The sequence below is a fragment of the Mus caroli genome, unplaced genomic scaffold, assembly GCF_978045245.1.
Source record: "Mus caroli unplaced genomic scaffold, Mus_caroli_1 scaffold_6, whole genome shotgun sequence".
Lineage (NCBI taxonomy): Eukaryota > Metazoa > Chordata > Mammalia > Rodentia > Muridae > Mus > Mus caroli.
Genome location: NW_028227261.1, coordinates 93,938,632 through 93,966,222, shown reverse-complemented (window position 1 = coordinate 93,966,222; position 27,591 = coordinate 93,938,632). Strand labels below are relative to the sequence as shown.

At 40.1% G+C, this 27,591-nt stretch overlaps 1 pseudogene across 1 annotated transcript in view; it reads right to left on the bottom strand.

Moving 5' to 3' along the window:
- Positions 1 to 568: 568 nt before the first annotated feature.
- Positions 569 to 27,591, bottom strand: part of LOC110287645 (major urinary protein 3-like) — a 101,851-nt pseudogene continuing 74,828 nt past the window's right edge. Inside the window, exons 2-7 of the transcript XR_015047370.1 lie at positions 3,845 to 3,978; positions 3,007 to 3,079; positions 2,288 to 2,398; positions 1,844 to 1,945; positions 1,633 to 1,678; positions 569 to 804 (exon numbers count right to left, since the gene is read on the bottom strand). The product of XR_015047370.1 is annotated as a major urinary protein 3-like (transcript). The remainder of the gene's footprint in view (positions 805 to 1,632; positions 1,679 to 1,843; positions 1,946 to 2,287; positions 2,399 to 3,006; positions 3,080 to 3,844; positions 3,979 to 27,591) is intronic.

Here is a 27,591-nt window from a genome sequence, read left to right as displayed (position 1 = left end):
ACTTGGACCCACCCATCAGGGCAGTTGGGGGGGAGGGAGGTATTTCATCATAATTGCTTGAGATTCTCAATAGTGTTTTGCCATCTTTTAGCAAACTACAGCAAGAACTCATTTCATGTGTCCTGAGTTGAACCAATTTAATCTCTTGATCTAGGGGCCAGAGTATGCTGTGGGGAGCTAGACACCTTTTTCTCTGTATCCAATGGGACTCTAATTACCAAATCTCCCCCACTTTAGCCCACCCCCTCTCCATGTCCTGAAACATGTTGAGCAGGCATAGCCTTTGAAATATATGTCTCTCCAATGCTCTGTTGGAAAAGAGACTATGGATGGAGGAATCATGCAGCAAGTGTTATGCTCCTGTGGTCCTCATAAAGCACTAAAGCAGGAGAGCTAAGGAGCAGGCTTATCAGGGCTTGGGATTGCTGCAGGGGAGCCAAAATCCTGAAACTCAGGTTACATTCTTGGCCAGAAAGAAGGATCTTGGGTACAGAACTCAGGAGGTCCCCTCATTCGCTCACTGTCAGCCCCACATTTTTTGTACACAGAGACATATATTTTAGTGCAATTGTAATTATTTAATGAACAGGAAGAGGAAGAAATTCATGGAGAATTGTCATTGGTTTTTAAATTTAAAGAAAGTCTTTGATTCTTGATGAGTTATCCTAGGTAACATGCTGGAGAATCTGGGATTACATTTCTCTGTGAGACAGGATGGAAAGCAGATCACAGAACTTGTCAGGGGACTCTATATGTACAGGAAGGGATGATGCTGGAGTCCTGGTGAGAAGTCTCCACTCAACACTGAGTAAGCCAGGAAGAAAGAATACAAAAACTTATTAAGCACTTCTTGGATTGACTTTGGGACAGAGAGACATTCTATTATATAGAAGAAATGATAAAGAAATAGATCTTTACTACACTCTAACTGGAATTATTTGCTAGATTGTAGGGATTAAGGTCTTTGAATAAATGACCATTTTCTCCTTGATGGTATTTTAAAAAATGATGTAAAGGAAGATCTGATGCTTGTTTCCACAACCTTTGCCATAAGAAGCTCTAAGGAATGTTACACAAATTGTGGAATGATGATAAAAGCCTTGGCTACATTTAAAGACTTCAGACATTATATGAGTGAAATGTTGGATTAAATGGGAAAAGCGGGGCAGGGCCAGAGGAGTCTTCTCTCCAGACTAGACGAGAAGTGGTGATCAGATACATCCACTCCAAGTTAAGAAGCCAAGTTTGTACGGAGTTCAGTTTAAGATGTAATTATCTGGAGTGGGATGGAGGCAGACCACAGACACTGAAGAGCGGCTATACCATGTCCTGCTAATCTTTCTGTTAATGACATTGAACCCATTGATGACTGTTTTTTCCACAACCATACAGCAACTATGTAAAACTCAAATCCTTATTTTCTTGCCTACGTGCTTGGGTCACTTTACTTCAAAGCTCAAAGTAGGACTAGATTACAAATACAGATAATTCAAAGCCAATTTTCAAGCTCTCCTCAAAGATTCCTTACCAAACATTTTTAAATTTTAATTTGTGGACACAATACTAATGCTTTTGGAAGGGCCTTGTCCATGACCACCAACCCCCTCCTTGCTCTCATTGAAGATTGCCAACCTGGAGGCTCAGGGTATTCTTCAATCTCGGGCCTCAAGGCAGCGATCTGTAGTGTGAGAAAAAGAACATATTCAGGTATCAGGTCCATATTACTTCCCCAAGAGAAAGGATATGACTCTCCAGCATTCAACAAGTGACTGGTAGCCAACTGGGTTTGTTTCCTCTATGATAAAATATTCAGGATGAGAAAAATAAATGGGTCATGACTTACTGGCATTGGATAGGTCAATGATATTTTCTCTAATGATGCCATGCTCCTCGCATAGTTTTGCAAACTTTTCCTTAATGTCTGAACTCAAATCTGGTTCTCGGCCTGTGAGAAGAGCAACAGTGAGTGTAGCAGCTGTTTCCTGTGCATTGACAACATCCTGAGTGAGGGGACAGGGCCTTTCCCATAAGGATGTGAAAATGGTTGGCAACATGATATACAGGCATTGCTATGATCTATCCTGGTTTTCACATCCATAGAATATCCTTCTATCACACTGAGAGATTTCAGAGTTCTTCCGTCACTGTGCTGGATGGATAATGAAGGTGAGCATCTATCTTCAGGAGGTAAGAAAGAGGCAGGACCAAGCTGGAGGATGATATTAAAGCTAAAGTTTCTTTCTTGTTTTCTCACCCCAAGATCAGTGTCTGTGTGAAAATACTTTACCATAGAGCTGCATCAGCTGGAAGGTTTCCCCATCCTTTTCATTAATGAGATGAAATATAATATAATTATTATAGTCTGTCTTAAGTATAGTAAATGTATTGAATTCATCATCTGTGGAGGAAATGGAACAACTTCAGAAATACTTTGTTCTGCAGGAAATGATGGAAACCCTTTTCTTGTTCTATTCAAAACATAAAATCATTAAAATACAGATCCTAGAAGAGATGGGTGAAGTGTTTGATGCTTTCTGTCTGTAGATTTCTGAACTTCAAGAAGTAACTTCTAAGAAAAGGGACTCTGAGATGTCCAGACCACTAGTGAACAGTCAGCCACAGGAGCACCACTCTCTCATCCTCTCCTAGGCTTACCTACCTCCCTCAGCAGCTTCAAGCAACATGTCTTTATCTTTTATAAACTTTCTGTATCAAATATCTGCTGCTAGACCCTGAGCGATGTGCACTGGTGCTAGCCACTGGGCAGTATCAGATAGATTCCATCACCCCTACTTATCCCACTTGTCTGCCACAGGGTATTAGCTATTAGATGGTAGCTAATTTGACTAGTAAGTACAAGTTCCTGAATTCAAACTCCAGCAAAATACACACACGCAGACACACACAGACACACACACACACACAGACACACACACACAAATGATAGAGGTATTATGGGTTACTAAACTACTTATAGATAGATAGATAGACTTTATATATACTCACAGTTCATATAATATATGCCATGCTTTTCTGTTTAAAACCAATCAAAGTCATTTCCGTGCACTCTTCATTTACACTGTAAAACAGTGATCTTTTGCATAAGGGACTTTGATCTGGCTGGATTCTTGACCCTATATTCTATAAATATCTCCAGTTTCTGATTCCACTTAACATTGGAATATTTTTGTAAAATTGGGAAAAGGCTTTTGTTTACACTATCTCATTTATTTCGGATGCTTTAGCAATCACAAATTTGCATATTATTTTAATAAAAGAAGACGACAATCACTTCTCATCCCTATTACAACTGCAACTACTTCCCAGTTTCCCCAGTGCTGAGCTTCAGCCAGCAGTGTAGATTATCAGCCAGATGTCCACCATCTGCCTCAAATTCGCACTTTGCTAATGTTTCCTGATGTGGCTCCCAGATTCACAGAGGACAATTATTATTATCTCCTTTACTGCAGGAAAACTCAAGTAGAATGGAGTGGATTTTTTTTAACTAACTACTAGTAAGAAAAATTTAATACATGATCACATAATCTTAACTTGTGATATATTGTCTCATTAATGTGGTTTCAGAAGTGTTTCTGATCTTTCATTATTGAACTCCGAGTGAATTAATTCCACCAACTCTTGTCTCTGACTTTTGATAAAACCCTGGTTATGAGATCTTGGTTCAGTGTCACATGGAATGTTCTAGTTTTAGATAGAGACTCAGTATGTGTTTACACATTTGCATGATAAGAGGCATCTCTTCCCCCCAATTCCATGTGTTTGTAGGCATAATATCATACCAGGTTTTCATTTCTTCTTTCTCAGCTAAGAGTGTCTTACTTACATAAAATGGAATTTAAAGACTAAGGAATTCTCCAAGACAGTGATGTGCTCCACAAAAGCTCTCATGCTGCCATGTTCTTCTATCTTTTCTCTTTTGTCAGATGCCGCAGCAATAGAAAACCAATACCCACTAATCTGTAATAGATAAGCAAATGATTAAGGGAGAAGGGGCAGGGAAACCTCACAGACATGTTTCTATTTGAACTCCGCACTATGGGTTAGGGCCAAACACAGTGGCAGCAGCAGCAGCAGCAGCTTCATTTTGGTAGGGAATAGAATTGTCTGTATGTCAGGTCCACGTCTTTCAGATTATGGTGCTTACACTCCACTCCCCAGATCCTTTGCTTGTCCTTATATACTCTCTGGGTTCAGTAGCTTTTTTCTTTTCTTCCCGTATGGGTCTGCTTTACCTCAGTCAGGCTTTGGGGAATGTTTTCTCATTTATTGATGAGAGGTCAAGGATTGTTCCTGCCCTTTTCAAACTTGGCAATCTCATCACCTATGCATTGATTTAGTAGTCTTACATTTCGCAAAACATATTCCCACGAGAACAGGGACTGTTGTAGAGAGCTGCCATCTGGAACTAGATGTAACTTTGGATCTTGATTGGAATCTGAAAGCCAGTTTTGGAGGGGGTGGGGACTGATCTAGAAAGTCAAACATGTAGAGAACCTTTGTTTAAGACTTGAGTGTGGAAGAAATTGAGTCACTCAGATTTTACGAAAGATTCATTTATATTTCATGGGTATGAACGTTGGTTTTGCATGTATACCTGAGTACCACGCGCAGACCTGGTGCAGTGGAAGTCAGTAGAAGTAGTCAGATTCTTTGAAACTTGTTCTTGCTGAGGACCCAGGTTCAATTACCAGCACTCATGTAGCATCCCACAACCAACTCTAACTTCAGTAACAGGAAACCACCCACTTTCTTTTGAACCCTGTGGCCTCCTATGCACATGTTGTACATATAAATTCATTCAGGCACATACACATAAAAATAATAAATCTTAAGTTAAAAAAATATGCTTATCAAGAAAAGTCTTCCAAGTCTAAGATAATAGCCATAGCCTCCCAAAAATCTTCAACTTTTAAACAGATAGCACTGACCTCAGAATCCAAACTGTTGTCATTAGCCAGGTTGCATCAACTGTTTATCTTTGAGAACATTGAACTTCAACTGACAAGACATAATCTCATCATTAATGAAAAACAGAAGTATTGTGTAAAATTGTATTTGCTGATGGAGGTCCACGTAGAAATCATGCCAAGAGTCTGCATCCTAAGACATACAGTTATAATGGGAACATATTTTGTATCAGTAGACATTTCATTTACCCTGGAACTAGAAACATAAAGTAGTGTTTGATGTGGGGATATAAAGAATTCAAGAAGGAGGCAAGTACTCAATATGCTTCACTTAAACTTTGAATCAGCTTTATATGGTATGTACTATTTTATTCTTCTTAACATAGTATCATTTAAAACTCAGAAAGATTAAGTAAAGTAACTGTATAAGGTCATATAGTCAGTCAACGTGAGAACTTAGATTTAGACCCAAAACTCTCTAACTCAGGAGGCTTTGTTCTTATTGACTCCACTACACAGGTCAGGATGTTTTTACAATGAAGGGGGGATGGTTAAATAGGAGAAAGAGGAATAAACAATGCTGTAGAGTTCCAGACATGTCAGACTGTCAGCTACTAGCACAGAAACTGCACATGGCTTTCTTCAAAATATGGAGGAGTTGGTGTGGCCCAAGATTGAATGAGGCATGACAACTGGCTCTCTCTTTGTCTACAAGCATTTAGTGGATGCTCTACTAGGGGATTATCACATTCTTCCTCCTCTTACTTCTCAACCTCCTCTTCCTCCTCCTCCTCCTCCTCCTCCTCCTCCTCCTCCTCCTCCTCCTCTTCTTTCCACCCTTTTAAATTTTTTGGGTGATTATAGTGTGTGCACACATGTGCACATACTTGTGCCTTTGTTAATATATGCAGAAATTAGCACAGAACACCAATTGTCTCCCTCTATCTCTTTTTACTTCATCCCCTTGAGACAGGATCTTCCTCTGAATCTGGGAATTAGTGTGTTTCAGATAGGCTGGCTGGCTACTAGTCCCAGCAATCCTCCAGTCTCCACCATCTACCCATGGCCAGCTTTTTAATGTGAGGTCTGAGCTGGACTTGAGCTTACACTGAGGTTCTGAATGGTCTTAGATTTGTGGAAATCATCCCAATCCATCCTCCTGAATGCTGGGATTATAGGTTGTAGCACCTCTTCCTGCTATGGATTATTGCTTTTCTAGTAATGAACTAGAAGTTGCTTCTACAGCAGAAGGCAACAATGAGTCCCTTCCACACCCAACATCAGCTCAGGGACCTTCTCTGTCACTAAGCATGTTAATGCTCCTTAGCATGTGTATACTGTTCATGTGACTAAAAGCTGAAGCAGTCAAGAAATGACTAGACAAAGTGTGTGGGTAAGGTTTTAAAAAGTTTACCTGTAACCAACTAAAAGCCCAGTTGTAACTAGCTATCAATTTTGAAGCTGACTAATAGGAAAATGTTTTAATGACCTTGTGTCTCACCCTCAACTAATTGAACAAATAACTCATTCAGAAAGCCTGTGGATACATTCAAGCCAGTTTTATGATGTCAGGTTGTATTTGGGGCCATGAAGAACATCAGTGAAAACAGTCTTATTTGATTCCTGTCCCAGAGAGGAAATATTCTGTAGTCTCTCTAGGAGCCAGAGTGATAGTACATACTGCTGGCTCTGGCTCAACATCAGTTCTGAAACACCTGCTCTGTAAGTGTCAGAGTGTGACCCATGTCATAGACACCTCCCCCCACCCTCAGCCTTGAGCTGGCTGAACAAGTCTCCAATACTGGAGCTACATGTCTTGCTTTGCTACTATTATATCTTCCCGCAAGAGAACTGAGAACTGCCAACCCACTGAGCTGCTGAAGAGGCTACTTTGTAACTCAGTCTAACTCAAACAAGCAACAGAACCCAGCTGAATAAAAGGAATGGGTCCTTGGGTTTTCCCATATATATTCAGTGTCATACATTAAAGATTGAGCCTTGATCAGAGAACTTTGTCTTGGCTTGTTATTTCTCTTGTTGTCCTTCCCATCCGTCCCCAGTTCTCCTTTCAGGAACCCAGTAACCCATGGCTGCTGTCAGCTACAGTTGTTGCTGGAAATAGAGTCCTGAATATGGAAAGACTGACTGAGGGACACTGTCTTGGTGGGGCTCCACAAAAAACGGAAGATGGTATCCTGCATGGTAAGCAACATACTTCATTAATGTTAGCAGTATAAGTTTATCTTTTGAAGGCTGTTGATTGCAATTGTGAAAAAAGGATGCAGGCTAGACTAAGAATTGTCCCAACACTGATATCTGTTAGGGGTTGACAGTGGAAAATGTGACTGTGAAAGGAAGAAAATTAAATTCAAGGCCCATGATTCATATGGCATATGATAGTCAGAAGGTTTTACAGACGTAAGACAGAGACCAGGCAGGCCAGCACAAAACCTGTTAAGTCATTCCAGGAACTGATTGGCCATAAAGATAAGAGAGGCATGCAAGGACGATCTTTGAACAAGCCTAGGTGAGTAATGGGCCACCTAGTCTGGTCTCCTGGTATGGCTTGAGTTTAAACTGATGCTCTGCTCACAAAGATAAGCACCCTCCCTTTAGAGTTGCTGTTGTCCCAACCCGCACATGCTGCTTGCTGATGTTTAAACTGTCCAATTGTGTGTAACCACATCAATTTCCCCTATCCCCCAACTTTTTTTCTATATAACCCCTTAACTTTTGAGCCTCAGGGTCGAATCCTCTGTCTCCTGCATGAGACATCAGCCCAGAGCTCTGTCATTAAACTACCTCGTGTGCTTGCATCAAGATGGTCTTTCTTGTTTACTTGCGTGCATGCCATCCAGAGACTTGAGAGGGGGTTTTCCCATGTGAGTCTTTCAACTGGAAAATTCTAAACAGACATTTGTCCACAGTCAAGAACTGCATCAGAGCTGGGCAGTGGTGGCACACGCCTTTAATTACAGCACTTGGGAGGCGGAGGCACGCAGATTTCTGAGTTCGAGGCCAGACTGGTCTACAAAGTGACTTCCAGAACAACCAGGGCTATACAGAGAAATCCTGTCTCCAACCACACCCCCCCCCAAAAAAAAAACCCAAAAAGACCAAAAGAACTTCATCAGTGAAGAGTATAGTAGGGCTCAAAATAATAAAATAAAATAAAATAAAATAAAATGAAAAACATATACACACAAAAAAACGAGATGCTATATATAAAAATGATGAGAGAGAGAGAAGGAAAATGTATTTTAGAGCTCTCCCAGAGACAGAAGGACATCAGGAGATGTTCTGCTTTCTGGTCCCTACAGGAGACATTCTTAGTTCTAGTCACATCACGTTTTATACCCTCTCTGTATTGTCTGTGTTTGGTACACCAATTTGTCCACGCGTCAATTCATGTCTGTTTTTGTTTTGTTGTCTGAATGACTGTTGTTCTATGTTTCATGTTGAAAAGAAATAAAATAGTTAAAATTTTATCTCCTGGCTATCCATTTCTTGAATCAGTCTCAGTTTGCACAGAGGAGGATGATCAAAGTTGCCCTGCATCCTTATCCAGGAGCCAAGTGCAGCAGGTGAGGTCCTGCTGAAAAGCTGTTTTTTAGAGGGGCCAGCTGCTTCTTAGTTCTAAGGCAAATAAACTGGTAGGTTTTTTTTTCCTAGAAAAATCTCTGCAATTGTGATTATTAGATTCAGCAAATGACAAAGTGCTTTTTCTCTTGAAATTATACCTAGAAAAGTAAAAATTCTTTGATTGCTATAAATGTACAAGATTTGTGTAACTGATTCATTTGGTTTCTGATTTGTCTTAAGTGTATAAATACTCTATGCATGTCATGGTCATAGAGTATTGGCTTATAAGTTATTGGGTATGATTTTAAAAAGTGTAACACTGGTAACAAGAAAGTTAGCTTAAAACTGGTAACTCAGGTTGTACTCATTTTTAAACAACATGTGGCATGAACCAGCCTAGGAAATCAGGCCCCTAAAGATACTTCCAAATTGGGATAATATTTTATGTAATTCTTATCCAAGAAACTAGACTCATAAGAGATAAAATTCAAAAAAATCTCTCTTCAATGAAGCATTAAAAGTTGAACTGTCATGCATTCATATATAAGAATTGTTAGCCAAACTTCGTAACAAGAAAGTAATCCTTTTGGTATTGATTTTAAAGAAAATGGATTGTTTAAAATTGGGTTTTGCTTTCCAAAATTTAAGGTTATGCTCTAATATTGAAAATAAATTTAAAAATAATTTGTTATAATTGCCAGTGTTCCATTTGCTACACTTTGCAGTTTTGATTGCAAGGTCATGATTCTTAACTCACCCATATTTTGTAATTACAATAATTACAAGAGTAATAAAAATTAAAACCAGCTGTGACCAGTATGGAGCTGCTGCCTCCCCCCCCCCCTTATACGGCTTTATTGGATACAGTGGTAGAAGCAAAATTTAACACCCCAAGATTGCAAAGGCAAACTTAGTGAGAATTTATTTGGTATCAAACAGGCTCCTGCTTAACATTTTCAGGATTTTGTGGATATGTTACTAAAGACATCCAGTAGAATTTCTGAAGTTTCTCAAGCAGGGGTTCTTTTTTATCCCTTCACAGTTGTCTTATGAGAACGCTAATGCAGTTCTCTGTGGCTATTCAGCCATATGAAACAAAGACAGACTTATCAGGATATATTTGTCCTTGTGCAGAAAATGGACCCTAATACAATCAGTGTTTGCCTATTGTTGCTGCCTTGCAACAATATTACAGAACTTACAAGCAATGTTTTCACAACACTAAGGTTATAAGGAATGTTTTAAGTATAAATCACCTTAGGAAAGACTGTCCAAAAATTAAAAGCATGGACAGATACTCCCCTGGAATCTTTTTACTTCAGGAAGGGTAGGGCTAGGACCTAGGAAAAAGGATCAGATTAAGAAATATATACACTTGAGTTAATGAAAAACTCAGAGCAGCCTTAGCAAGGATTATGTGGCATTTCTTTTGTTTTGCAAACCCTGCCTAGGGAAGTTGTTGGGGCCTCACCTCTCCATTCACCAGCATTATTACAGCCCTATCCAGCTGTTGTTAAAAATGAAGTTTAAACTTAATATTTATGAAAGATCAATGAGGCTGTGAAACTTCTAAGATCATTACAATCTGGATTGCCTACTCCATAATGAATTATTATGGAATTAGAAGGTTGTGTTTTCCGTTAAATCCTGTAAAGGATTTGCTTCTAGTGAGCTTGTGATCATTGGAAAGTTTTGCCTCTAGGCATGTCTAATAGCTTTACATTATGCAAACTAAAAATAATAATTTTTTTGTCTCTGCTCCAATACAAGAAGCTAGGACTTTAAATCTTTCAGTGTATATTGTTTATTATATGGAGAGTATTTTATTAACTATTCTCTCTTAAGGGAAATTTACTATAAACATTTAATCTTACACAAGGAGCTTGAAAATTTTTTGTCGCTCCAGAAAAGATTCAAAAGGCAATATCTTTTTCAATTTTGGGGGCCTCAGTTATATTCTAGAAAAATTGTGGTAGAGAAAAATTCAAGAAAGAAAACATAATTTGCTTACTTCAAATTATTTTTCAAAAGCTACCAGGAGATGTTAATTGGTTAAGACCTCACATTAAGCTCACCATAGAAGGACTTAAGGCTTTGTTGGATGTTATCAAGGGAGATGCAAATTAACTGGTGAGAAACAAAAAGCTTTGCAAAGTAGTGGAAGCTTCTGTAATCAACTGTTATAAATTGTAATCGATGCGAATCAAATATTTACTGCTTATTTTAGTTATTGTTACTTAATGAGCCCATAGCAATTCTTTGGTAAAGAAAATATTCATGTGAAATCATCTTTCTTCATCTCCAAGTAAAGTTTTAACACCCTGTTATGAAGCTTCATGGTGTTAATAAAGAAATTGTAGGATAGAATCATGAAGGGAGCTTAGCTAAATTGATAATCATTTTTCAAAGACAAGTTAAAATTTGCTTCTGCGCAAGCTTTTGTATTTCCTGTAAATGTATGTATGTATCCCATAACAAATCTACTGTATTTATAAACAGCCCTTCTATGGGAGAGAAGTATATCTGATTGAATCATATGTTTATTCTTTTGAGTTTCCTCCTGCTTCAGCACAGACAATTGAATTGTGTACTGTTACCAGTGTTTTCAAATGTTGAAAACAAATCAACCTTTAATTTGTATATTGATAACATATATATATATATACATGCATATATATGTATATATATATATATATATATATATATATATATATATATATATAGGCTCAGAGTTGCTTGAAATTATTTCTTTTTTAGATACTGCTCATTCTCTAATTTTGCAACTGTTTATACACATACAATTAAAGTTAAGAGAAAATTCTGTTCCTTTAAAGGACTGTCCTTAGACCTTTAAGAACTCATCCTGGACTGCCTGGATAAGAACCCTTAAGGCAATGGCACAGCAAATTTGTATCCCATGAAGATAATAGGCCTTAAACAGAAACAATTGGTCATATAATCTCATTTTTTTACATCATCAAAATAGTAATGGCTTGAGATAATAATTTGGTATTTTTAGAGAATGTGCATGTCAAATTGTAAAGACTTGTTCTCAGAGACCTCAATTTCTATCTGTTCCACCGAATGGTGTTAAAATCTCGAGGACTTATACTTAAGCAATTATTGCAAAGGGGCAGTCATATTTCTAATCTTAGAAACATAAAATATGTATATGTGACTATTGACACCTTTTCAGGCTTTATGGTTGTAATTGGTTTAACAAGAGAAGGAACTAAAACTGTAATTAGTCATTGCCTACATTAATTTTTTTATGCTTGGTGTTCTAAATCAGATTAAAACAGAAAATGGAACTGGATATTACAGTCAAGTACTTGAGATGTTTGTTAACAATTTAATTTACCCTTGTTACTGGGATTTTATATAATTCTCAAGGACAAGGCATTGTTGAACTTTCAAACAATATCTTCTTAAAAAAAAAAAACCAAAACCGGGGGGAATTATATCCCCGTGCATGTTATTAAATCATGCATTTTATTTTTAAAATTTTAAAATTTGGATGCTAAGGAACTCTTTGCTGAGTGTCTATAGCATCCTACAGCTAGGCATTCTCATGCCTAGGTGAGATGGAAAGATCTACTTATTAGTATATGCCATGATTCTGAGCAGGTATTTAGATGGGCAAGGGGACATGTTTGTGTTTTTTCTGCAGAATGCTTCAGGATCATGCTTGCTGCCAAGACTGATTGGTGTGACATGCTGACACAAAGGGATAATGCTGACCTGTGAGCTTGCTGAGTGCCCTGACAATGATGACAGGAAAGCTGTATTGGGTGTATGTTCTTGACCAACCTTTGCTTGCCTATGTGCCAGATTATACATGCTGCCTTGCTTCACGCTTTTATACCTTGTGGGACAGAGAACATAGAGACTGTGGAAACCGATTAGAAAAATTAATCAAAATGAGGATTTATAATGTCTTTTCTCTTTCCTTTAATGTGACTAGTTATTCTGACTCAATGATGGACTGACTGGCCTAGAAATAAATCCAATGTTGGATATTCCAATTATGAAGATAGCTAAAAAAACTCTTATCAGCCAGCTTACCTGACTCTTACACTATTTACCTGAGAAGTAACAGTTTTTTTCTGTTGATTCTAAAAGCCACCTCTCCCACACTAGGAGGCTAGACCCTGGGACTGATCTTTGTTAATTTGCACTTGAATTGAGTGCCTGGAACATCCCCACAGACAACTTTAATCCTGTTCCTTTTAACTTTTTACTTTGTACTTTAAGTAGGTTGGTTATTTCCATACAGTCTCACCTTCAGCAAAGCACACATATGGCAGTTATTCACCACTATGAAGAGATGCATTGAGCGCATATTGTGGCTGTGGTCTGAATGGGAGAAGGGTGTGTTATGAGTTCCAGTAGCCAAAGACAGGCCACTGATGATTCTATTTACTCTTATCAAACTTAGACAGAGGCATGTGACACAAGGATTTGTTTGTTCATTACAAACACTAAAACATTTTGCTTGTACAAATAAACACAAACAAGCTGCATATGTTCTCCAGGATGTGTCAGAAAGAGTCTAGACATTCAGACCCAAGGCAGGCACAGCCACCATCCACCATAATTCCCAGACAGGGCCATTGAGCATAAGTAAATTTTATGCCCCAGTCCAACTAATTTTCAATAAATAAAAAGGGAGGAACTCTGATGCTCTGACCCCCTCCCCACAACCCCTCCCCCCCCCCCCCAGTCTTAAGCTGGTTGAACAAATCTCTGACACTGGAGCCAGGCATCTGTCTCTGCTACATTTACATCTTCCTGCCAGAGAACTGAGAACTGCCTGCCCACTGAGCTTCTCAAGAGCCTACTTTGCAGCTCAATCCAGCTGAAACAAACAACAGAACTCACCCAGAACAAATGTATGGGTTTTCCCTTATATATTCAGTAACATACATTAAAGATTGAGCCTTGATCAGAGAACTTTATCTTGCCTCATTATTTCCCTTGCCATCCTTCCCATCCATCCACAGCTTTCCTTTCAGGAACCCAGAAAAAAATTGGCCACTTACGGCTACATCAGATTATGGTTGGAGTTACTGAAATCAACTTGCTTAGCACCCTGTGGTGGTTTGTATATGCTTGGACCAGGGATTGGCATCATCTGGAGATGTGGCCCCATTGGAAAAGGTGTGACCTGGTTGGAATGGGTGTGTCACTGTGAGTGTGGGCATAAGATCCTCACCCTAGTTGCCTCGAAGTCAGTCTTCCAGTCGAAGCCTTTGAATGAAGACATAGAACTTTTAACTCTGCCTGTGCCATGCCTGCCTGGATGCTGCCATGCTCCCACCTTGATGATAATAGACTGAACCTCTGAAACTGTAAGCCAGTGTAACCTCCTCCAGCCTAAGGCTGGCTGGTTCAGACCACTGAGGCTGGGCCACCTGAGGTGCAGCTCCTCCAAATCAGATAGTTTCCTTTGATGTGACAATGCCTAACCGGTCCTCCGAGATTTTACAGAGTTAACTGCAACCTGTAAATTTGATGCCTTACTGCTAAAAGGCTGTGCTGACAACTTGGCATCAGGACATCAAGAAACTTATCGTGGCAGGGGATGGGTTTCCCCCTTTATAAGCGCAGACTTTTATTAAACATTTGAGCTTTGATCAGGAACCTTGACTTAGCTCCATTTTTCTCTTGACAACCTAGTTTCCCCTCTCTTTTCAGCCCTGGCTTGCCTCCCAGGTGTACCCAGTTTCTTATGAGCCGCAGGCTGGCTTCCAACAAGCCAGACCCAATTAAATGTTGTTTTTTATAAGACTTGCCTTGGTCTTGCTGTCTGTTCACAGCAGTAAAACCGCATCTAAGACAGAAGTTGGTACCAGGGACTGGGGTATTGCTGTGATAGGCCTGACCATGCTTTTATTTTGAAGAATGTGGATTTGGGGACTTTGGATTTGGAAAGCAGTGGAATGCTTTAAATGGGGCTTAATGGGTCATCCTAGTATGAATATGGAAGACCTTGTTGCTGGGGGTAATTTGAACTGTGTTGACCTGGCCCAAGAGATTTCAAAGGAGAAGAATTTCAGAATGTGGCATAAAGACTGTTTTTGTGTTATTTTGGTGAAGAATGTGGCTACTTTTTACCCTTGCCTGAGGCTAAGGTGAACAGACTCAGATTAATTGCACTGACAAAGGAAGTTTCAAAAAAGCTCAGCAGAGACTTTATTTTCTGGTTAAGTCTAGAAGTTTGAACAAGCATAGCAAGCTTAGAAAGGAAAAATATAAAATATAAGGTCCGAGTACTAAAGGGGTACAAGGAAGTGACATGGAGCAAAATCCTGTGTTCTAGGAGATAACAGATTAAGGGAGTGGGACTTGGGGCAAGATCCTACCCAGCTAAATTTAGATCCAGACATGGAGGTACACACCTTTAATCCCAGGAGACAAGCATGCTGATCTCTGCATTCAAGATCAATCTACAGAGCAAGACCCAGGATAGCCAAGCTTAGGCAGTGAAGGATTTAGAATAAATTAATAGTACAAGGGGATCGTGTTCTAGTTCCTGTAAGCAGCAGAACTCGGCAGTTTCAGCCATGTGGCTCTGGCTCTAGAGTTAAGAATGGAAGGAACTACTGGGACAATTGATGCTGGTTAGCTGGAGCTAAGAAATTAGCAGTGATTATGAAGAGACCAGCATCACTGAGGTGAAATCTTCTAGGAAGTGTTTTCTGGGAACACAAAGAAGCTGTGTTCCAGAGATAGCCAAGGTTGTACCTCATGCTGCAGCTGGACTTGGTAATGTGTAAGAATCACCCAGGTGGTACTGGTTTTGAAGGCATGAAGGGGTCATGAAGAACACCTGAGGCTTGGCACTGTGAGAGGTCATGGAAGGCTACTGGAGAAGATATAGCCTCAACTGTAGTTGATGGCCCAGGACTGAAGGGGCCATGCAAAGGATTTGAGGCTTGGCACCATGAACAGAGCCTATGAGAGGCTATTAGTGAAGTCTAGTTTTAGTGGAACACCCCAGTTTATTGGAGATGTCAGTACCATGGGATGATCACTAAGAACAGCAGCCATAGTGGAGTGGATCAACCAGAGCTTAGAATGCTACAAAGGGCAGATCTGGAGAAGTGATGGAAGCCCTTAGGAGGAATCCAAAAGATGAAGTGGAATCCCACACACTGAAACAAGAAGCTGTAACATTGAAATTGCCTTGGAAACTCAAAGATATTAAAAATGCCAGAGCCATGGGATACATGCTAAGGAAATCTGCTAACAGGGAGTGAACCAGCCCAAGAGAAAGCAGTTTTTTTGCAGTCAACAAAGATGATAAAGGAGTGGAGATCTGAAGACCACTTTGACATCAGCCATGGAGATGCAGAGTTTGGAGTTTTCCCAGCTGGTTTCCTGCCTTGCTTTGGGGATTACAATTAATTAGTTGGATGAATCTCAGAAGAGACATTGAACTTTGGACTTTTAACATTGTTGAGACTGCTATAGACCATGAGGAATTTGAAAGTTTGACAAAATGCATTTTGCATTATGCTATGTTTAAATATGGCCCCCATACACTCATGTTTTTGAACAACGGAAAGAAGGATGACACAGGAGACAGATAAGCTGGAGAGATGACTCCTGGTTAAGAGCACTTGTCTGTTCTTTCAGAGGACCTGGGTTAATTTCCCACCACTGACTTGGTATCTCACAAGAATCCATATCTCTAGTTCCTGAGGTGTGCAGTGTATGCATGGGGTGAACAGACATACGCATAAGCAAAACACTCACAAACATTAAATAATATATTAAAATATGAAAGAATTAACCAGACCAACAGGAAGTGGGCAGAGGACAGTCTAGGGTGTGGAGAGTATACATGTAAGCAAAGGCTATGGCAAATAGGAGCACAAGTAGTGCAGAGAGCCAAAGGAAACCTTGCAGGAGCACAGCAAGCACAGAAGTTATGAAGTGAGTCAAGGCTAGAAAGGGGGTTGTGTCAGTTTGCCGATGCTGCCCTTATGAAGTCATGCAGTATGGGCAACTTCAACAGCAAGAATTGAACTTTCTCATTTCTGGCAGCTAGAACCCTGAGAGCAAGGTGTTCAATCTGGCTTGCTTGAACTGAGATCTTTCTCATTGGTTGAATCATAGGTGGCTGCCTTCTTGGGTCTTCAGGAAATATCCCCTTTGATCCAGCCTGTATCCTAGTCTTTTTCTTTTAAGGATACTGGTCATATCATCTTAGGTATCACCCTAATGACCTCATCTTGACATAATTACACCTACTTACACCCTCAGGCACTGTGGTTTTAAAGCTTCCAATGTATATATATTTGATGGGTACAGCTCACCCCGTGTCAGCTCATGTGGGTCCAAGAGGAGCTTTAGTAGAGCTTCAGTTTTCATGTAAATGGGAAGGAACTGAAACGTTTTAGAACTATAGTAGGAACATGGGCAGAGGTGAGCTTTCAAAGTTCATCTGGCTGCATTTAAAGAACAAATGACAAAAGGAAGGCAGGGGAAGAGAGAAAGAAGGTGCTATCAGCAGTTCTCAACATGTAGGTCGTGACCCCACAGGGTTACCTGTTATCAATTTTTGGGTCTTGACCCTCTGGAGGACACATGTCCTATATTCTGCATATCAGATATTTACACTGAAATTCATAACAACTTCAAAATGACCTTTATGAAGTAGTGAGGAAATTATTTTATGGTTGGAGGTCACCACAACATGAAGAAGCTGTATTAAAGGATCATAGCATTGGGAAGGCTGAAAACCTCTAGGCTAGTAGATCATGATGGAAGTGACTGGAACGTGCTGGCAAGAGAGATCTTGTAAGCTTCTCTCAAAATAGCTGGAACGAGAGAGACATTTATTGAGAAACCATATGGTATTGAGAGAATGTGAGGTGCCAAGAACAAATTGATATTTTCTGTATCTTTATATCGATAAATGTTAAAGTTATTATGATTAATATCATGACCAAAAGCAACCTGAGGAGGAAAGGGTTTATTTTAGCTTACAGTCCATCATGAGGGGAGCTGAGGGTGCAAGGAGAAAGGGGGGTATCTCTATGTGAGAAATCAGAGGCAGGAACTAAAGCAGAGGCCTTAAGGGAATGATGCTTCCTGACTCATTCCCTGTGGAATGTGATCCTACTTTCTTATATAACTTATTACCCCCTGCCCAGAGTGGTATTTCCATACATAGTTGGGCTTTCCTGAATCAGTTTAATAGAGTCATTTTCTCACTTGAAGGTGCCTCTTTCCATATAACTCTAGCCTGTGTCAAGTTGAAACAAAAACAAAAATATAAACAGTGACCCAGGAAAGTTACGAAAGAGATAAAAAAAAAAAAAAAAAAAGACAAAACAAACCAAAAATGCTTGTTGTCTTAACCAATCAAAAACCAACTCTACATGAGAAACAATAAAAATAATGCCTCTGCCCACTCTTTTGAAACCTGATGTCTGTATCCCTATGTAGAAGCGGGTATGAAGGCATCTGATGTACTGTTGACTGATACATACAGATGCTGGATGTATGAGAATTGCGACTGTGATACACACATAAACATGCTGTTTTAAACCTGTGTGATGTAGGCACATCTGGCTTCTGTCTTTCTTTTTTTCCTCTTTCTTCATTACGCATAAATTTCTGTGTGTCATGTTGCAAATAGCTTTATATATTAGGCTCAGGACTTCCCCTTGACATGCACTGAATGGAACCATATATAAACTGCCATTTTGTAGATCTAAAATGACTTGTGCAGGCAGTTTATACAGTTCACCTCAACGTGAACATACATACATAGTTGGGCTTTGTATGGTGGTGATAGTTCTGTGGATGTTAATTCTTTTTTATGTAAAACATAAGTGGTTTTAAATTTCAGAGTGTAAATATACTCTGGATGTGAAAACCATAAAACTGAATGCCTAAAGTAGTGCTCACGGCTGGAGAGGCGCCTCAGTGATTAATTCTAACTACACACAATGCTTCCAGAGGACCAGATGAAAGGAAGTTTCCAGCTGCCATGTCAAGCAGCTCACAAGCTCCTGTCAGTCAAGTGCCCCGTCAGGCATCTGCATGTACCTGCACACAGACAGACACACACACAGAAACACACACAGACACACACACACAGAGATACAAAGAGACACACACACAGAGACACTAAAATTAATCTTTTAAAAAAAACAACAAAAGAATTGCTAAAAATGGACTTATATGTTTCTATGAGAATGATACAGCAATCACTGGCTTTATCCCTCAAAATTAATTTTATAAACAGCAATTCAGAATTAACTTCATTATAAATCTGTTGTGACCTCCTTCAGCCTAGCCAGGCTGGTTCAGACCATCTGCCACTGAGTCAGAGCCACCTGCTGTGCTGCTTCTCATCACTCTCCTTTGATGTTACACTGCCTGCTACCTGGCTGAGGCTGAACCAGTTCTCCAAGATCTTCCAGAGTTAGCTGCGAACTGTGATTTTCAATAGTTCCTGCTAAAAGGCAGATCTGACAACTTCACAAGGAACTTGGCCTGACTGGGAGTGTTCGCTAACATTAAAGTGGAACTTTGATCAGGAAATTTGACTAAGCTCCATTCTTTCTCTCATCCTTCTCTCTCTCTTTCAGCTCGAGTCTGCCTCCCCAGCCATACCCCGTTTCTTGCGAGCAGCTGGAAGGCCCACAACAGTTTGGTGCCTGAACAGGGACCTGAGGAATAGCAGAAGGACACTGAGAGAATGCTGCTAGTTGTGGAGCTCCACGGGAAAGTAAAGGGTCTTTCATGCTGGGCACCGGAGCAAAAAACTGGTACACGTGCTAGCGCTAGCATAAAACTTCATTTTTTAAAGTGTTGCTGAGAGTGCAGTAGGATATGAACTAAGCTTGAATCAGCGCTAACCCAACGCTAAATCTGCTTAGGTCAGCAGCGAATTAATCGAACTAGAAACTGGAATCAGGCAGTTGTCCTCAGCTTTCAAGAGCTGTCTCAGGTAAGAGAAGTAGGGTTTGAAGTTATGAATCAGGCAGTTGTCTACAGCTTCCAAGAGCTGCTTCAGGCAAGAGGAGTAGGGCTTGAAGTACAATTGGCAGAAAATTTTTGTTAGATAGGATAGATTCTTGTTGCCCATGGTTCAAGGAAGAAGAAACTTTAGATTACAGATCCTGGGAGAAAATTGGTGAAGCCTTGAAAATCATGCAGGCAGATGATTTCACCTTAGGCCTCTGGGCGCTTATAAAAGATGCTATTGAAAAGGTGATCTCTCAGGGGTCAGACTGTACCCAAGCAGAGCTTGTAGAATCTCAGGAAGAACACCTATCAGAGAGGGCCTTCTCAGAAAAGGGTCCTCTCAACTCTAAATTTGAATGATGTGGAAACTGATGATGAGCTAATTTTAGACAAAGATCACTCAGAAAGAGGAGCTGCCAAATATTTTGATGAAAATTGGCCTTCTTGCAAGTCTCTCACTCCACCTATGGTCTCCACCTTGGGACATGCTACTCAAAGGGACACGTGACTAAGCAAATTAGAGTCTGAAATTAGGCTTCAGAAGTTGACTAATGAGCTTCGGGAGCTAAAAAGGATGTCAGATGCAGGGAAGAGTAACTCTTCTGAAGTATACCCAGTGCCGCTAGAAAGAGCTGTGAGTCAGGCTCCTGGGAGAGGACAGAATATGTCTGATATGCTAGCCTGTCCTGTGGTCGAGGTAATTGATCAGCAAGATACTAGAGTCAGACAATACCAGCCTTTGGATTTCATGTTTATTAAGGAATTTAAAAACAGCTGTTGTATAACATGGTCCTTCAGCCCCTTTCACTCAAGCATTACTGGATACAGTTGTGGAGTCACACTTCAAAGAGTTTTCCAATCTTTGTAAGGCTACCCTATCAGGAGAAGATTTTTAGTCCACAACACGAACGGTTCAACTGAGAATGGCAGTTCTCTGAAAAGAGAGGAATCTAGACGGGGCGGAAGAAACAATGGAGCTAAGACAACATCCTGATCAAAGCTCAATTTTACTATTTCCAGACACTCAGTTATAAAGGAAGGGGGAGGGAACCCAATATCCCGCCAAGTAACTCAGGGTCCAGTAGCAGGACGAACACGTGTGTGCCTCCAGGCAGCAAAGGCAGGTTCCAGCAGTGGGCATGGCAGGACGAATGAGCCGGTAGCTCCACCCTTGAGCAAACAAGTTCCAGGCTGGGGGAAGGGAGGCCACATCTCCTCCCATTAGTTAACAAAGCAAACAAACAAACAAAAAAGGGGGTGGCCTGAGGCAGAAAAATTTTCTATGTTCAATAGTTCTGCCTGAGTTCTTAGGGCTAAAGAAAAAACCTGTTTCCGTGGGATTCCCTAACTTTTCTAATGGTAAACTGTATTTGGCTAAGACTGTCTTTATTATCCTAGTAAGCCACTAACAACAGAATAGGCTCTGACTTTATAATGCTAATTAGTGCTGAATAGGTAGCTACCTGTTTGCATTTTAAGTAGGGCGTTGGAACCCTGGCTAAGTTTAACTAAACAAATTTAGAATAACACTGAGCTGATAATCCTCCGCAATTTTGGGTGACAGGCAGGGGAAACAGTGAGAAGGGGTAAGACCAGCTCTTTAGTACAAGGCCAGTTGGCTTTTTTATTTGGGTGGGAGGCAGTGAAGGGCCTGCCCTTACGACAGCAAGGTCTCCAACCTCTCTCCCCCCTATTAATTAAGTTAAAATAGGCAATGCTTAACAGAGGTGATCAAATGATTCTTTTCATCCATAGATGAGTGGGCCTTTAACCTTGACTTGGGTGGACATTGACCTGATTCCTCCCGTGAGCATTATAACAACTCACATCTGTGGCTCTTGGTATCTTTTGGGGAGGGGAGGCAGAGCCTTAAGTATTTTTGGTTTTTAGCTGGAGTCAGATACCAACCTCTTTCAAATCAGGTGTGTCGCACAGGGAACTCAGAAACGGTCAAGCTGGACCTTCCCTCCACAGTAATCTCCTGCGCCAAGCGGTACCCATACTGTATTCATATGATTATGAATCAGTATCGCAGTTCTGAGTTATGCGCGGTCTCTATATGAGACTTGTCAACCTCAGATTTAGCAAGGCCTAGACAAGAATTATGTCAGTATTAACACCATTAATTTTGGTTAAAATAGGAGCTGAAAGTCTTTCCTCTTCATACCTGTTATTCCCAATAGCCTGAGGAACTAAGGACACCTTGAAGTAACAGCAAGGGTGAAAAGCCAGAGACCAGCTAAGGGACTAAGCCCATCTCTATCAAAATAAGAACTAATCTCTGTAAATATATGAAATTTCTACTTCCCTAGCTCTCCTGGTAAATCTAAATCTTATCTTAGACTGAAAACCACATGCTGGGATGTCCTTGGAAGGGAGATTAGCAGTACCACATGTTTGCTCTTAGGGGTGGAGAACTGGAGAATGTAGATTGACCTGTTTGAGAAAAGGAAGAATTCTAAACAATGAGAGTGTAGCAATGTAAATTTTCTGTTTGGAGAAGTCAAGGTACTTTATTTAGATGCAAATTGTAAAACTAAAGCTAATCTCAAATTAGAAGTAACTGGGTGCCAGTGGCGTTTCACTGCAGACTGACCTTTAATGTCAGTTTGCAAAAAGTTTAGGACAAATAAGGTGAAGGCAAGATGAGCCTTTGGTGACTTTGGGGGAAATGCTCTGAATTAACTTTGCTAGGTAATTTAGAATATAGGAATCTCTAATAATTGAACTGAATATTAGACCAGTCTAAGATTGAGTTAGAATGGCTGGTCACACTGAAGAAGAGTGAAAAATCATTATGACTCTATTAAATGACTAATTTTACTAAGTCTGAATATACAGTCTCTGATGTACTATTGCCATAAAGTTAAAAGGCTAGAAGCTAGTCTAAACTGGAAAAATGACAAGCAAGGATTTAAGGTAAAATTCCCTTGAGAAGCATTAGTTAATAAAATACTTTCCACTTAGGAAACAATATATACTGAAAAATTAAAACTTTTGGCTTCTTGTAAAGAAGCAGAAACAATAAACATTTTTCTTACATAATTAGCCATACGTAGAGGCAAAATTTTCTAGTGATTACCAGTTTACTAGAAGCAAAAATCTTTGAATTTAAGCATTATTTTAAACATCTGAATAGATCTGTAACACTGTTAAAAAGAAATTTTCTTGAACACAGGGAAAAACTTTTTTAGGCATTGTTTGCAAAACAAAAGAAAGGGCCACAAGCCGCTCTGGGGGCGATTTAGCCCTGGAAAAGTTGCATCTTTTATAGCATCATTTACAAGCGCCCAGAGACCTAGGGTAAAATTATCTGTCTGAGCGATATTCAGGGCCTCACCAACTTTCTCCCAGGTTCCACAATCTATCGTTTCTTCTTCTTTGAACCATGGACAACAGCTATCTATCTTATCTAAAAGATTTCTTACTAATTGTACTTCAAGCCTTACTCCTTTGGCCTGAAGCAACTCCTGAAAGCTAAAAACAACCGCCTGATTTATGACTTTAAACCCTTCCTTCTTCCACCTAAGCAGTTTTCTAAAAAACTGCGGCACACCGCCTGTCTCCGTATCTAGTTCCGATTAACGAACTACTGACCCCAAGCAGAAACAGTGTTGGGTCAGCACTGATTCAAACTTGATTCATATCCTACCGCATCCTCAGCAACACTTTACAAAACTGAAATTTTAGGCTAGCGCTAGCATGTGTACCTGTCCGTTGCTCCGATGCTCCTCCAATACGAAGATCCTTTCCTTTCTTGTGGAGCTCCACACAGCAGTCGTTTCTCTTAGCATCCCTCTGCCATTCTTCAGGTCCCAGTTCTGGCGCCAACTGTTGCGGCCTGCCCGCAGTCCACAACACGAACGGTTCAACTGAGAATGGCAGTTCTCTGAAAAGAGAGGAATCTAGACGGGGCGGAAGAAACAATGGAGCTAAGACAACATCCTGATCAAAGCTCAATTTTACTATTTCCAGACACTCAGTTATAAAGGAAGGGGGAGGGAACCCAATATCCCGCCAAGTAACTCAGGGTCCAGTAGCAGGACGAACACGTGTGTGCCTCCAGGCAGCAAAGGCAGGTTCCAGCAGTGGGCATGGCAGGACGAATGAGCCGGTAGCTCCACCCTTGAGCAAACAAGTTCCAGGCTGGGGGAAGGGAGGCCACACTTTGGGATTCTGAATGGCGAGACGCCAGTAAGAAAACTGCTGTTTTAAATGGTCAGAAAGGCAATCCAGACTGGGATGTTAACATGCTTCTGGGAGAAGGTCCGTATGAAAGCCAGGCTAACCAGATCAGTTTTCCCGTTGGAGTGATCTCAAAGATTGTGGCAGCTGCCTGACACACTTGGAGACAGTTACCAGTTAAAGGGGATCTTGGTGGGAGCTTAGCAGCACTTGGCAGGGTCCCAATGAGCTTTATCAGAACTTTGTGGATAGGCTATTAATAGCAGCTACTAGAATCCTTGGAAAATCTGACACAGGAAGTACTTTTGTTATGCAATTGGCTTATGAGAATGCTAACCCAATGTGTCACTCTGCTATCCAGCCACAAAAGGACAGACAGATTTGGCGGGATATGTCCATCTTTGTGCAGACATTGGGCCATCTTGTGCTGCTTTGCAGGGGACTACCATACAAGCAATATTCTTGGGGAAATGAGGGAATAATGCATGTTTTAAGTGTGGTAGTTTGGGTCATTTTAAGAGTAATTGTCCTAGGAACAAAGTTGATGGGAGTGGGCAAGTGGGCCATGTCCCAGGAATTTGCCCCCAGTGAAGGAAGGGAAACCATTGGATTAGGGTATGCAAATCTAAGCTGGGCATTCTGGGCTGTCCATTGCTGGGAAACGAGAGGAGGGGCCAGCCCCAGACCTTGACCCATTCACTGCAAGGAGCTTATGGGGCGGTAAACATGATGCCCAGCCAAAGAGATCAGTTTTTTAACTTGTCAGAGCAAACCCAGGAGGTGCAGGATTAGACCTCTGTTCCACCACCCACGCAGTATTAACCCCATAAAATGGGAGTTCAAACTCTGCCTACCGGAGTCTTTGGACATCTACCTGCAGAAACTTGTGGATTTCTTTTAGGAGGAAGCAGTTCTATTGTAAGAGGTCTGCAGGTTTATCCAGGTGTTATTAATAATGGTTATTAGGGAGAAATTAAAATCATAGCTGCTTCCCCTCATGGTGTTATAACTGTATCCGCTAATCAGAGAATTGCTCAACTTGTTTTAATCCCTTTACATCAGTCACCGTATAGATTCGTTAAGAATGAGATACAACAAGGTGGCTTTGACTCCTCTAATGTGAATTGGGTCCAATATAATACTAGTCAGAGACCTAACCTTAAATTGACATTTAAAGGAAAAAGCTTTGAAGGATTAAGAGATACTGGAGCTGTTATAACAGTTATCAGAGGACAGGACTGGCCTTCAACTTGGCCTCTGACTGATAATCTTACTCATCTTCAAGGAATTGGTTATGCTAGTAACCCAAAATGAAGCTCCAAATTACTAACCTGGAGAGACAGAGAAGGCAAATCAGGACAAATTCAGCAATATGTTATGTCAAATTTGCCTGTAACCCTATGGGAAAGAGATCTCTTGTCACAGATGGGCGTTATAATGTGCAGTCCTAAGGAGATGGTGACTAAACAGATGCTCAGACAGGGACTTTTGCCTGGTCATGGGCTAAAAAAGAAGGGACAAGGAATTAAGACTTTTGAAGATCCTAAACCTCATTCTAACACTAGAGGTTTGAGGTATTTTCAGTGGTGGCCACTATCTTGCCGGCATCCACGCTGATAAAATTCAATGACTTAATGATATTCCGGTGTGGGTGGATCAGTTGTTTTTACCTGAAGAAATGATAGAAGCTGCTTCTTCACTGGTGCAGGAGCAACTAGAGGCAGGACATTTAGTAGAATCTCAGTCTCCTTGGAATAAATCTATTTTTATTATCAAGAAAAAAAAATCTGGTAAATGGAGATTGTTACAATATTTAAGAAAAGTTAATGAGACTATGATGCCTATGGGAGCTTTACAACCTGGGCTTCCATCTCTCGCGTAGCCTTTCCTAAAGGATATAATTGTGATAGACCTGAAAGATTGTTTCTTTACTATTCCTTTGCATCCCAAGGATTGTGAAAGATTTGCTTTTAGTGTTCCTTCTATAAATTTTAAGGAACCTATGAAAAAATATCAATGGACAGTCCTCCCACAGGGCATGGCTACTTTATGCCAAAAGTTTGTGGCACAGGCCATTCAGCCTGTGAGACAACAGTGGCCTATGATCTACATCATTCATTTCACAGATGATGTTTTGATGGCAGGAAAGGACCCCCAGGATTTACTTTTGTGTTATAGAGATTTACAAAAAGCCTTAGCTGATAAAGGATTGCAGATTGCTCCTGAAAAGATACAAACTCAGGACCCTTATAATTATTTAGGTTTTAGACTTACTCATCAAAGTTTTTTCCCCCAGAAGATAGTTATTCGCAGAGACAACTTAAAGACTTTAAATGATTTTCAAAAATTGTTAGGTGATATTAATTGGCTTTGCCCCTATTTAAAGCTTACTACAGGGGAGTTGAAACCTTTATTTGATATTATTAAAGGGAGTTCTGATCCTACCTCTCCTAGATCTTTAACCTCAGAAGGATTGCTGGTCTTACAACAAGTGGAAAAAGCTATTGAAGAGCAATTTATCACTTATATAGATTACTCTTTGCCTTTACATTTGTTAATTTTTAATATGATTCATACACCTACAGGATTATTATGGCAAAAGTCTCCTCTAATGTGGATACATTCAAGGATTTCTCTTAAACATAATATCTTGGCATATTATGAAGCAGTAGCTCAAATGATTATACTTGGAAGGAAGCAGGCACTAACTTATTTTGGCAAAGAGCCAGATATTATTGTTCAGCCTTACAGAGTAAGTCAAGACACTTGGCTGAAACAGCACAGTACAAATTGGTTGCTTGCTCAAATAGGGTTTAAGGGAACTATAGACAGCCACTACCCTCAAGATAAGTTAATAAAATTTTTAAAGGTTCATGAGGTGATATTTCCTAATATGACCTCTTTACAACCCTTACACAATGCTCTTCTGTCGTTTACTGATGGCTCCTCTAAAGGGAGAGCTGGATATCTTATTAATAATCAACAAGTAATCATAGAAACTCCTGGTCTCTAAGCTCAATTAGCAGAATTAACAGCAGTACTGAATGTCTTTCAGTCTGCGAATGAAGCTTTTAATATTTTTACTGATAGCTTATATGTTGCACAATCAGTATCCTTATTGGAAACTTCTGGTACGTTTAACATTAATATGCCAGCTGGATCCTTGTTTGCACAATTGCAAAACATCAATCTTGCCCGGAAATATCTGTTCTATATTGGCCACATACGATCTCATTCTGATCTTCCTGAACCTTTAGCTGAAGGCAATGATTGCATCAACAGAGCACTAATAGGAGAAGCCTTAATTTTGGATCCTGTTGCTTTGGCCAAACATGATCATGAAAAGTTTCATCTCTCTAGCCATATCTTAGGGCTCCAACATAAGATCACCAAGGAGCAGGCAAGAATGATTGTAAAACAATGTCCTAAATTCATTACATTATCTCCAGTGCCACATTTAGGAGTTGACCCTAGAGGTCTTATGCCTAATCATATTTGGCAAATGGATATAATTCATTATGCAGAATTTGGAAAATTAAAATACATACATGTTTGTATTGACACTTGTTCAGGATTTCCTTTTGCTCTCTGCATACAGGAGAGGCTTCTAAAAATGTATTTGATCATTGCCTACAAATCTTTAATGCCATTGGATTGCCTAAACTTATTAAGACAGATAACGGGCTATCCTATTCTAGCAAAAAATTTACTTTATTTTGTACAGAATTTGGCATTGAACATAAAACTGGAATTCCTTATAACCCCATGGGACAAGTAATAGTTGAACGTGCTCATCGCACTTTAAAATTTTGGCTTTTTAAGACAAAACAGGGGCAGTTATATCCCCCAAGGTCACCAAAGGCACATCTTGCCTTTGCTTTACTTGTTCTAAATTTTTTGCAAACTG